Source organism: Panicum virgatum, chromosome 6N, assembly GCF_016808335.1.
Source record: "Panicum virgatum strain AP13 chromosome 6N, P.virgatum_v5, whole genome shotgun sequence".
Classification (NCBI taxonomy): Eukaryota; Viridiplantae; Streptophyta; class Magnoliopsida; order Poales; family Poaceae; genus Panicum; species Panicum virgatum.
The window spans coordinates 30,083,318-30,094,630 of record NC_053150.1 but is presented as its reverse complement, the minus strand read 5'-3'; the positions used below and the strand labels follow the sequence as shown (position 1 = coordinate 30,094,630).

At 47.6% G+C, this 11,313-nt stretch overlaps 1 non-coding gene across 1 annotated transcript; it reads right to left on the bottom strand.

Moving 5' to 3' along the window:
- Positions 1-1,105: 1,105 nt before the first annotated feature.
- LOC120680395 lies at positions 1,106-1,212 on the bottom strand. Its single transcript, XR_005677661.1, has one exon. It is a non-coding gene; the product is annotated as a small nucleolar RNA R71 (small nucleolar RNA).
- Between the last annotated feature and the right edge of the window lie 10,101 nt (positions 1,213-11,313).

Genomic DNA, 11,313 nt, shown 5'->3' with positions numbered 1-11,313 from the left:
CCAATGTCCCTAATTTCCCTGCACCTGCAGCTCTAAGCAACGCAGCTAACGTAACTTATCTGCTAACATGATTAGTATAACAGGAATCTTTGCCTATGCTCCCACTAACCTTAGGATTGCTTGTTTATTCTTTATTCATGAGAGTTGGCTGTTCTGTGTGTGTCACATTACCCCTGATTATCCTTATCATTTATCAAATTTGTCTTCATCTTGCTCATACATGGCATGGTTATGTAACTAAGTAAATACACTTTACACAACCTAGCCATCCCTTGGGAAAATATAAATAACGATACCCTGAATACTTCTGGGTGAAATGCTACAACAGTATATCCGTGCGCTTGCGGATCCTTCTGTAAACATTAAGACATACCACACGGCATCTTCGAGGCACCATTGCTAGGAACTAACCACTCCTAGTGATGACGATAAGAAATGCCAACAAGCATTTCTGCCGCCACTGTCGGGGATGGCACTAGGTGTAAAGTTATTTACTAAAGTACATAAACATGGCAATATAAGTAAGAGGTAGCTACTGCTTATACAGGCTAATGTGTTTGTATTTTTGTTTTCTCCTGATTGGATGAAAACAGGGTAGTGTATGTCTGGCTTCTCCTTGCCGACAAATTTTGTTGAAAATCACGAGAAGCTCGTGAGAAGGGTCCGACCTCGCGTCGTTCCTCGTCCGATCTCGCAGTTGACAAGCGAACCAGCTTCCCAAGCACAATCAACTGAACTCATGGCTAAGAAGACTCTCCACGACTTCTCCGTCCCCTCAGCTGCCAATGTGGCAACTGGACCCAACGTTAATGTAGGGGACGTGAACTTTGAGCTGAAGTCCAGCCTCATAAACATGGTGCAGGCTAGCTCATTCTGTGGCAAGCCGAATGAGGATGCTAACGCCCATCTCCAGAACTTTCTGGAGTTATGCAAAACCGTAACCATACAGGGCATTACAGCTGACGCTATCAGGCTCCGCCTGTTTCCTTTCTCCCTCCTGGGGAAGGCAAAACAATGGTTTTATCAGAACAAGGAAGCCGTCAGCACGTGGGACAAGTGTTCCATGGCGTTCCTCTCTAAGTTCTTCCCGTTGGGCAAAACCAATGTCCTACATGGAAGAATCTCAAGTTTTCAGCAGACAGGGATGGAATCCATCCCAGAAGCTTGGGAAAGGTTGCAAGAGTACATACTCGCCTGTCCTGATCATGGGATGGACGAGTGGCTCGTGCTCCAAAGCTTCTACAATGGGCTAACGACTACATACAGAGCCCATCTTGATGCTGCTGCTGGAGGAGCCTATCTCGACCTCACAATTGCCAAGGTTACGGCCTTAATCGAGAAGATGGTCTCCAACCAGGGCTGGAATGAGGAGCGTTCCCAGCCCAGAACCAAAGGCGGAATGCATACCATCAAGGAGACGGACATGCTCGCCGCCAAGCTGGACCTCCTACTAAAGAAGATTGATGAAGGGAACCGGCCACAGATGCCTGTTCCCGGCCATGCTACAAACTCGTACTTTACGTGCAAGGTTTGTGGTGACGGTGGACACTCGGGAATGACTGCCCCAAGACCCGAGAAGACGCAGCCTACATCAACAACAACAACACCGTGTTCCGTCCACAAGGAGGCCAGGGGTGGGGTCAATCACGCCCACCATTCCAAGGAGGAGGTAACAATTTCAACTCAAATTTCAATTCGAATTTCAATTCAAACCAACCCTCCTTGAGAGACTTAGTCTTTGGCCAAGCTAAAATCAATGAATCCTTAAACAAAAAGCTAGCTGCCAATGATAAAATTTTGGAAAGCATACATGCTAAAGTTGAAACTCTTTCTTCTGCTCATAAAAATCAACTAAGTTTCAACAAAATGATAGAAACACAACTGGCTCAATTAGCTGTTGCTGCTCCTGTCTCTAAGAATGGGAAGATACCGGGGCAACCCGAATCTCCCGTCGAAACTACAAATATGGTGTCTACCGGGTGGGGCAACCTTCCCCGGCAGACCTCTCGCACTAACCATGCAGGAGGAACCACTCACCCAAGGATGAATGCGTGGGGTGGGCTGACAGCGAAACTTCATGGAGACCTAGGGGTGCCCATGATCACCTGTTCCATCTTCGATCAGTCCTTTACACGGGCCCTCTGCGACCTTGGTTTAAGCATAAATATCATGCCCAAGGTAATCTTTGAGCAATTACAATATCCTGCTCTTTCCCAGACCCGTATGTTCGTACAGCTTGCAGATTCCACAGTCCGACATCCCGAAGGGATAGTCGAAAACATCTACGTACGAATCCGGAATTGCTTTGTCCTAGACGCTTTTGTTGTCCTCAACATGGATGGAGACTTGGGACTAGACCTAATCCTCGGACGACCTTTTCTGAACAGTGTGAAAGCTAGGATCGATGTCGGATCTAGAGAAGTCCAGTTCCGCATCGGGGTCGATAATATATTCCTTAAATTCCTCTACAGGAAGGAGCAGAAATTCATGATCCAGCAGGCTCACGATAGGAGTCCACTCTGGGGTGCACCTGAAACCCAGCCAGAAGGACCTACGACCACATGATCCAGAAAAAGACGTGCAAAGAAGATGTGGCGTAAGGTCGCAAGCTTGTTCTCGTCCAATTCTCCAGGACGAGCCGAGCAATGGTGAACACAGCTGGAGAAAGGTCCCGCTCGTCAGACTCAAAACGACGAGCCCTTGCCGAAGGTAAATCGATACGTATCTCATATTCAGCCTCCATCATTTTACTTTTCTCGACCTTTTCGATTTTTCACTGCATATTTGAATTTTCAAAAAACACCCTTGCATGCTAGAAACTTTTCTAGCACTTTTTCTATTTTCCACAAAAATCCAAAAATATTTTCGAGCATGAAAATGCCTTGAAAAATAAATTTGAACATCTTTTCGAAGCAAAGTTTGGCTAGCACCAAAGTTTTAAAAGTTTTTTGACCATTAGAAGGGCAGTGGGCCCTGGCTTTTAGCAGGGTGGCCCACCTAGGGTTCGGCCGAACTCTAGGGTCGGCCGGCCTCGTGCCAACGACTAATGGGCCCAGCCTTTTCCAACGGTCACTAGCTGTTGTGCCTGGCTTCTCCCAATGGTGCCCGGCCATTCTCTCTTTAAATAGAGGCCGAGGAGTGGGTGTTGAGTTCTCACACTCAACTCTCATTCACGAACTCTCTCTCAAATTCTCTCAAACTTTGCTCTCGGGTTTTCATTGGATATTTGCTCAAAATTTGAATTCAAGAGACCTCTCTCTCTCTCATTTCTTTGTTGCAAGAAAGAAGGAGCAACTCACAGGTAAGAACATTCAATTCGGTTTTACAAACGTAACCCGTTTCGAGTTGCACTTGTCTTTGTTCCATCATGAAAGGCATAGGTCGGAAGGTTTCCGGCGCATTCAAGAAGATGACAGGTGGAAGTTCATCCCATTCTCGGGGTGGCTCAAGCTCGTACACACCCAAACATATGCCTACACCAAGCACGATGGACTACGAGGAAGAAGAACAACACGAAGAGATGCAAGCCGAACCGCAAGCCGGGGTCATAGAGATTGATGCGGAAGAAGCACCGTACCTCGACTTGCAAGATGATCGTGAACGACAAGACTATGCCATCCTTAAGAACAGAAGCTTCGTCCACACCCGAGCATTCGATCCAGACCTCCTCATTAAAATAGGTATGTACGAAGACTTCTCTAACGTTTGGCATGCAATTGGATGGGATAACTTCATTCCCGTTGAGGAGTATGGTTCTCGACTCCTCACCATCCAATTTCTTTGCACTCTTCAGGAGGTGGAAAATGGGGTTTATTTTTGACTTTTCGGGAAAGAGTATTTGCTTTCTTGGAAAACTTTTGCCAGCCACCTCGATTTCAACAAATGCTGGCCTATTTCTTTGGACCAAGCTTGCTGAGGTTTTAATCGTCATGAGTTTTGGGGCCGGATTTCGGGTCAAGTTTTCCATGGCAAGTTTGCACCTCGGTGCAGTGATATTCATAATCCAACTCTTCAATTGATGCACAAGTGGTTGACCAGCACTCTCTTCCCAAGAGATGATGTCCGACCCGTGCGCAACGATGAGTTGCTCATTCTCTATGCCATGGTCAACAAGATCAAAATCTCCCCCGTGCAAGCTTTGGTTAGGCAATGTCTTTCGAATTTCAAGATGACGGGTCCTATTTAGTGCACTTCTTTGATTACTCGCATCGCTACAGTATCGGTGCCTTAGAGGGGAATTTTATTCCTTTCATTGAGGGCGACCGTGTGTATATCGACGAGGACTATTTGATCCAAGGTCACACACTTAAGAAAGGCCCGAATGATTCTTTGATTTTCTTTTACATGGGCTATACAAATGAGATTCCGCTACCCAATGCGGAGTTCCATTTGTATAATTGCCATTCGCTAACCATCTCTCTCGTTCCACGAGAAGGGGGTCGTAGGCATAGATCTTCTGGTTTGCCTGGCAGGATGACAAGAAGTAGGACCAGAAGGGAGGCAGAGCCGATACCACCGCCTCAGCAGCCACACCACTCATATCAGCATGAGGCCGGTGATTCATCATGGCATAGTGCCAGCACTGAGGAGTGGACACGGCAGGCACCAGGCCGCCGGTCCACCAGTTCCAACTCCGATGGAGCCCCGAACCTCATCATACAGACATCTTCATCCCGAGGTTTCTGTGCCATCACCCAGCAGCTAGGTGAGCTGCGGGTGCAGGGCGACAACATACAAGAGACGCTGAACCGACACATCGACAGTACCCAAGCATGGCAGCGTCACACTGGCGAGAGACTCCACGACATGGAGCAGTCGCAGTCGCAGCGACAGGAGGAGTGGAGGGCATACTGCTGCTGGACGGGTTTCAACCCCGACCAACCGTAGTGAGCCTGAAGCTAGCTTGGGGGAGGACCCCCACGAGAGGTAACTTGTATCATTTCTCTTTACTGTTTTCATAACCTTTCATGAAACCCATAAAAATCTGCAAAATCAGAAAATCCATAAAAATTTGCATAACTAAAAACAAAATAAAATTTGCAAAACCTAGAAAACACTAAAAATATTTTCTTTTAATATGTGTAGTAAGCATGGTGTAAGTTTTCCTTGTTGAGATGATGAATAGTTGCTCTGTTAATTTCCTTCATATGCTTAGTTACAACTTTATGCTCTACCTAGTTTTGGGTTTGGTGGCTTAATTTGTTCAAACCTTAAACTTGAAACTTGTGGGTAGCAAAAAGCATGATCCAAATCTAAGTTGTTGTGAGCTATGATATGGTTAAGTAGAGTTGCTATGATTTTCTCTTATGTGATACTTGACATCCGGAGTATTTAATTTTGAAAACACAAAAATATAACAAAGTTCCTCAATGATATGAAATTCCTATCCAAAGCCATATGTTGTTTTTCATTGCAAAACCTTCCACATATGCAACTTGCTATCTCATTGAGTTTTGTCAAATTGTTGTGACCCTTAGTGAGATTCATTTCATACTCCCATGATCAAGATCACGTACATATTTCCACCACATGCTATGCTTCCACACTAGAAGTAAAGAAAATACCCATCCACAAAATAAAACTCCATGTCCATGTATGACACCTCTCTCTCAAAAATATAAAAAGAATATGGGGCTATGCAAAAAGAAAATAAAAGATGCATACCCAAAGAAGGTATGCCATATGCTTCGGCATGTCAAAAAAAAGAGAGAATAAAAGATGCATACCCAAAGAAGGTATGCCACATACTTAGGCATGTCAAAAAAAAATAAAAGAAGAAAGATAGCCCCTTATCCAAAAAAAGAAAGAAAGAGAGAGAGATGGTGCATACAAAGGAGTCCATACACCATCCACCAAAAATATCCACACACTTGCACATTTTGATCAAGGTTTATAACTTGTTTTTCCTTTGGATCCGGTCTTTGACTTAGCAAAATATGAGAAGTAGGTATGCCTTCAAATCCTCTATACCTACAGCTCCACAAAAATAGCCATTAGAGATAGGTTGAGGAATAAAGGCACAATAAAAAGCCTTGGTAAGGAATTATACACATTGAGCGATCCGAGAGATCGTCCGAGGAACTTTATAAATTTCTTTTGAAAAACTTTACAAAACCTCCGGATTGACGGTTGAGCTAAAGAGAAAGAAATATGAGCACTCTATGATACCATTCTGACTCTCAACCGCCAAAGATGAGGTGAAGCTATAAGCACCATAGGAGTAAGGTAAGAGGTAAGAACAAAAGGCCAACTTATTCAAAATCAAGGTAATAAGCATTCAGTTGTGCCTAAGTATGAGTTGGAAATTCAACATTGTAGTAACTCCTGATCAACAACAAGCACCTTGTTTTGCTCAGGGACGAGCAAAAGGATAGCTTGGGGGTGTTGTTGATGGTCGTTAAGTGCGAAATATGACCATCAACTATACTCATTTAAGAAGGAAAACTATGCCGCTTACTCGCATATTTGTATCACTAACCTAGCTCCACAGTTGTTTTCGAGAATTTATGATTTCAGGAGCACATGTCCAGAATAAGACGAAAACACGACGAATACGTAGACAGAAGTCACAGACGATCGTGTCCTGCTTAACATGAACAAAGCAGGCCCATAAACCAGACCAAACCGACCAACCAAGCCCCGGCACCGACCATCTGCCATCAGGACCCACAGAGCAGTGAACCAACGAAGGTCGGTGGGAAATGGTGCCAAGGGGGGTCGGCCGACCCCCTATGGAAGGTTTTCCCACTGAGTTTTGGCGGAAAGACTGATCCTATCCTCTCAATGGCGGTTTGGCATGTTTCCATACGAAGAGATGGCGGGAACTGACCTCTCAAGCTATAAAAGGGGCCTCCCACCACTCTCTCAACACACAAGCCCGGGTATGCGGGATCCTTCGGATATGACGGTGCTCCATGGTGTGACTGGGGTAGACCGTAGGTGGTGACAGCCCTATCGGTCCGCCGGGAAGCTGCTTCTCGGTTAGTGTACTCCCCGACATTCGGGTACGGTGTAGGAGTTCATGCAAAGATGAAACGGGACTGGATGTTCTCCAGTGCGGGTCATTCTTGTAACACCCTAATTTAAATTCCAGCATTTATTAATAAATTTAATTGGCTTTATTTAATTTTCTAAGGTTTTATATGCTTAGTCTTGCATTTAATCTAATTTTGTATCACAAGTAATTAAAACTTTGTCTAAGTTTAAAAATTTGTTGTTGCATTCATGCTGGTGCATTGTTCTTTTGGTTGAGTGCTAGGTTTGAATTCAAATTTGAATTTGAATTCAAATGGTTTTAGATTGAGTGGTGTTTGAAATAGGAAATAGAAAGGAGAAAGAAATAGAAAAGAACCCAGCCCAGTAGAAAAACCCAAACCCAACCCACTTCTCCCTGCGGCCCACTCTCTCTTTCTCCTTGCCTGCAGCCCACCAGCTCCCCTCCCGGCCCGCTCCTTTCCTTCCCTGGTGGCCCAGTCCGCGTGCCTGCAGCCCAGCATTGCCCACCCCGCGCACACAGCCCGCTTCCGCACGGCCCAGCTCATCCTCGCCCGTGCTCCCGCTCAGCCCGCAACGCACACCCACACTCCCAGCCCAGCTCCCTCTCAGCCGCGTCGCCCCACACGCGCTCCCCTCCCCTCGCTGACGAGCCGGCCCCACGCGCCAGCGCCCTCTCCTCCTTTCCTTTTCTTCCTCCTCGTGCCGGGACTCCTCTGCTCTGCTCCGCTCCGCCCGCACCCTCGCTGCCCCGTGGCCCCGCTCCACCTCGCACTCGTGCTTGGACCCCCTGGCCAGCCCCCGAGCACCCCCCTCCTTCTAGAAGCGTCCTCACCCGAGCCCGGAATCACGCGGAGCAACGGCTCGATCCATTTTCCCCGTGCGGAGCCTTCCTCGCCGCTATCCTCGATGGCTTCCTAATCCGCGGCACGCACGCCCAAAATCCCTGGCTCCTCCCTTTAAACGCCATCCCCAACCTCCTGCGCCCCATTCCCATCTCCGCCGCCACCCCAGGACCCTAGCATGCCCGCTCGCCGTGCTCCGCCGTGCCGAGCCCTGCGTCGCCGTACCCTCGCCGCACCATAGCCTCCCAACCCCGGCCAAGCGCTGTAGTAGTCTTGCCTCAGCGCCAGGCAGGCTCTCGGGCACTCCATCCACGCGCACAACCCCTGCAGCGGCCGGATTTCGGCTTGGACCTCCGCCGCCGGTGAGCCGATCCCCAAGAAATTTCTCGCCGCCGTTGGGCCATGAGCCGATCTGAACCCAGTTACGCCTTTGCAGTGCCCGCGCGGACCTCCTCGATGCACCAGCAGGCCCAGAGAACCTCTGCAACGACCTAAACACGGGCGCACCACCGAGCTACGCCGCCGGACTCGACACCATCGACCCTGCGCCACACCTCCTTCCGATCCAGTGCACGGTGAGCACCGCCCAGACCTCTTCTCCCTTTTAGGCTAGCTGTCTTAGCCCGTTGGCCACTCCAGCGACCGGGACACAGTGCACCGGCGCTCCACCGCCGCGCACACCCTTGCTCCGACGTGGCGGACCCTCTGCAGCACAACCCGGCCCCGCGCACGCCCTGCACCGGTTTTCACTGTCCTTGCGCATGCGCCATGACTCGATTGCACCCTGTTCTGAGCACAGCAATGCTCGAATGCGCGCACGCCGGCGAGCCTGCTCGCTTAGAGCCGCCGCCGCAGTTGAATCCACCGCCCTGAGCCCCGCCAACCCTCGCTGTGGCCCTAGGTCGATCACGCATGGTGTGATGAGCATCCCAGACCCAAGCTCAGGTCGATTTGACCCTTAGAGTACCAAGATTGGTGAACTCCGGCGAGTTTTCCCCACGCGCCGCCACGGAAATCGACCTCCGGCGTCGAGCTCCGCCGATCCCGCGCCCCTTTTAACCCCAGCCGCCCGATCTGTCGCGAATAGGTGAGATTAGATCGTGAACCGATATGATCTGTACCGTAGGATCGTGATCCGGTGGACCAGAATAGCCTGTACCCCTTCGGCCTGGCAAATATGTTAAAGAGCCCCTGCCTTTCTTCGAATTTAACCCGCAGTCCTGAGCAGTGTAAAAGTATTTACAGTTCAGCCCTAGTTTTTACGTTTTGAACCCTGAGCTTTTTAGATATAGAACCCGCCATCCACCCTGACCTTTTCACGCGTTAGCCCCTGAATCTTTTCGGTTTTTATGTTTTAGTCTCTGGTTTTTGCAGAAAACCCCCAGAAACTCTGTTTTTCTTACAGTTAAGCCCCTGGATCTTGTTTTAGGCCTAGTTTTCGCGTTCTAACTCTGTTTTAGGCGTTCTTTATGCCCACGCGATCATTGTAACGCGTAGAATAGTTATAGCTTGGTTTTGCTTTCTGTTTTTATGTATTGTTGTACTGTTTCTTAGTGTTAGCCTTTGTTTGCATGTATGTTTATGTTGTTGCTTTGTTTTTGGTCATGTGTTCGTGAGTAGACATTGAGCTACCGGAGGAGACCCAGTACCAGTACCCGGAGCAGCCACCATCTTCTGAGCAGTTTGAGCAGCATGAACAGTTTGAGGAAGGCAAGTATAACATGAACAACACCTATCACTTTAAATACATTTTCATACTGCATTTTAATACTGTATGCCTATAAGGATTTTCCTAGCCACTTTATTATCTTATACATATCCCTTGGGTTGCATTTTGGTTAGTTGTGCTAGGTTGCTGCGCTATAACACACTTGGTCCTTTTTGATTAATTTGATTAATGGTATATGCAACTTAATTCTGAGAGTGGCTCGTTTGAGGGGCTCGCGTCTCGTTAAAAATTGGTTTTTTGTTAGAAACATGGTTTAGGGGGGCCAACACGGTGCTTAGTGCTTGGTTGTCCACTCTCCATAAGGACCGGTTCATAGAGCGACAACCTGGGACAACAGCGCTACCACAAGACTGGAATGGGACGGTCTTGGCTTACTAATGAGGTATTTTTGGTTTGGAGTAACTTACCTGTGGGGCAAAGGGTGGTAAGCTTCAATGGTCCCTGCTCCTCCGGCTTGGTCTATGCTTGGGGCTGTGCTCCTGTGCTTGTACCCCCGGAGGTGGGCCCCTTCGTCACCATCCAACTCTTCGCGGTTACGCCTTACCAATGAGATTCTTTGTAACGGCCTCGTAGTGTGCTTGCTAGCCATCTCACCTAAGGAAGTGTGATGAACAACTAGCATAGCTCACGACTTGTGGGTAAGGATGTGCAACCTCTGCAGAGTGTAAAACTAGTATACTAGCCGTGCTCACGGTCATGAGCGGCCCAGATCCTCCTTTTGATTAGTGGGGTTATCTTCCTTTGGTTAGGAGGGTTTCCCCGAGTGGCTTGGTTTGGTATGGTTCTCAGTAGTATCATGATTAATTTTGACTAATTACTATGTAACTGGGTTTATGGTAATTCATCAACTTGTAGTAATTAGCTTTAATAAAATTTTGCCATGACTTAAAAGCTAATGCAGTTGAGTCAGCCAACCTTAGAGCCACATAGTTTGTGTTATACTTGTTGAGTACAAGTTGTGTACTCACTCCTGCCCACTCTACTCTTTTTCCTCTTGGGGATACTCTACTGCTGCTCAGTTTCTGCCGACGCGAGGGAGTTCACTCAGCGCTACCAGGACTACGAGGACTTCTAGGCGTTCGTCTCCCAGTCGACGTCCCTGTGGCACCCTGCTCAGCTTCCGAGAGTTTCTTCGTATATGTATTTTACGCTTCCGCTGTATCATACATTTTGTCATTAATGTAATAAATAACATTCGTACTCGCTTTATTATATCTTTTTACATTATATGTGTTGTGATATACTATTCATTCTATTGTATATACGTGTGACTTGATCCTGGCACGTATATGATTGCTCGGTTTGTGTCCTTTTTATAAACCGGGTGTTACAATTCTCCCCGATGTCCCTAATTTCCCAGCACCTGCAGCTCTAAGCAACGCAGCTAACTTAACTTATCTGCTAACATGTTTAGTATAACAGGAATCTTTGCCTATGCTCCCACTAACCTTAGGATTGATTGTTTATTCTTTATTCATGAGAGTTGGCTATTCTGTGTGTCTCACATTACCCCTGATTACAATTTATTACAAAAATTCGCGGGAAACTAGACATAGTAGCGCTGAAGCATGTCTTTGTTCCAAGAGTATGGCTCTTTGACTCCTTCAAGATTATGAAGCCTGCAGGCCTCGGATCTTGCCATCGACCAGGAAAGGTCCTTCCCATTTGCTGTGCATTTTGCCTTGTTGCTTGCCCTTCGGGATGCGATGGAGAACGAGGTCGCCTTCTCTGATTTCCTGAGGCCTC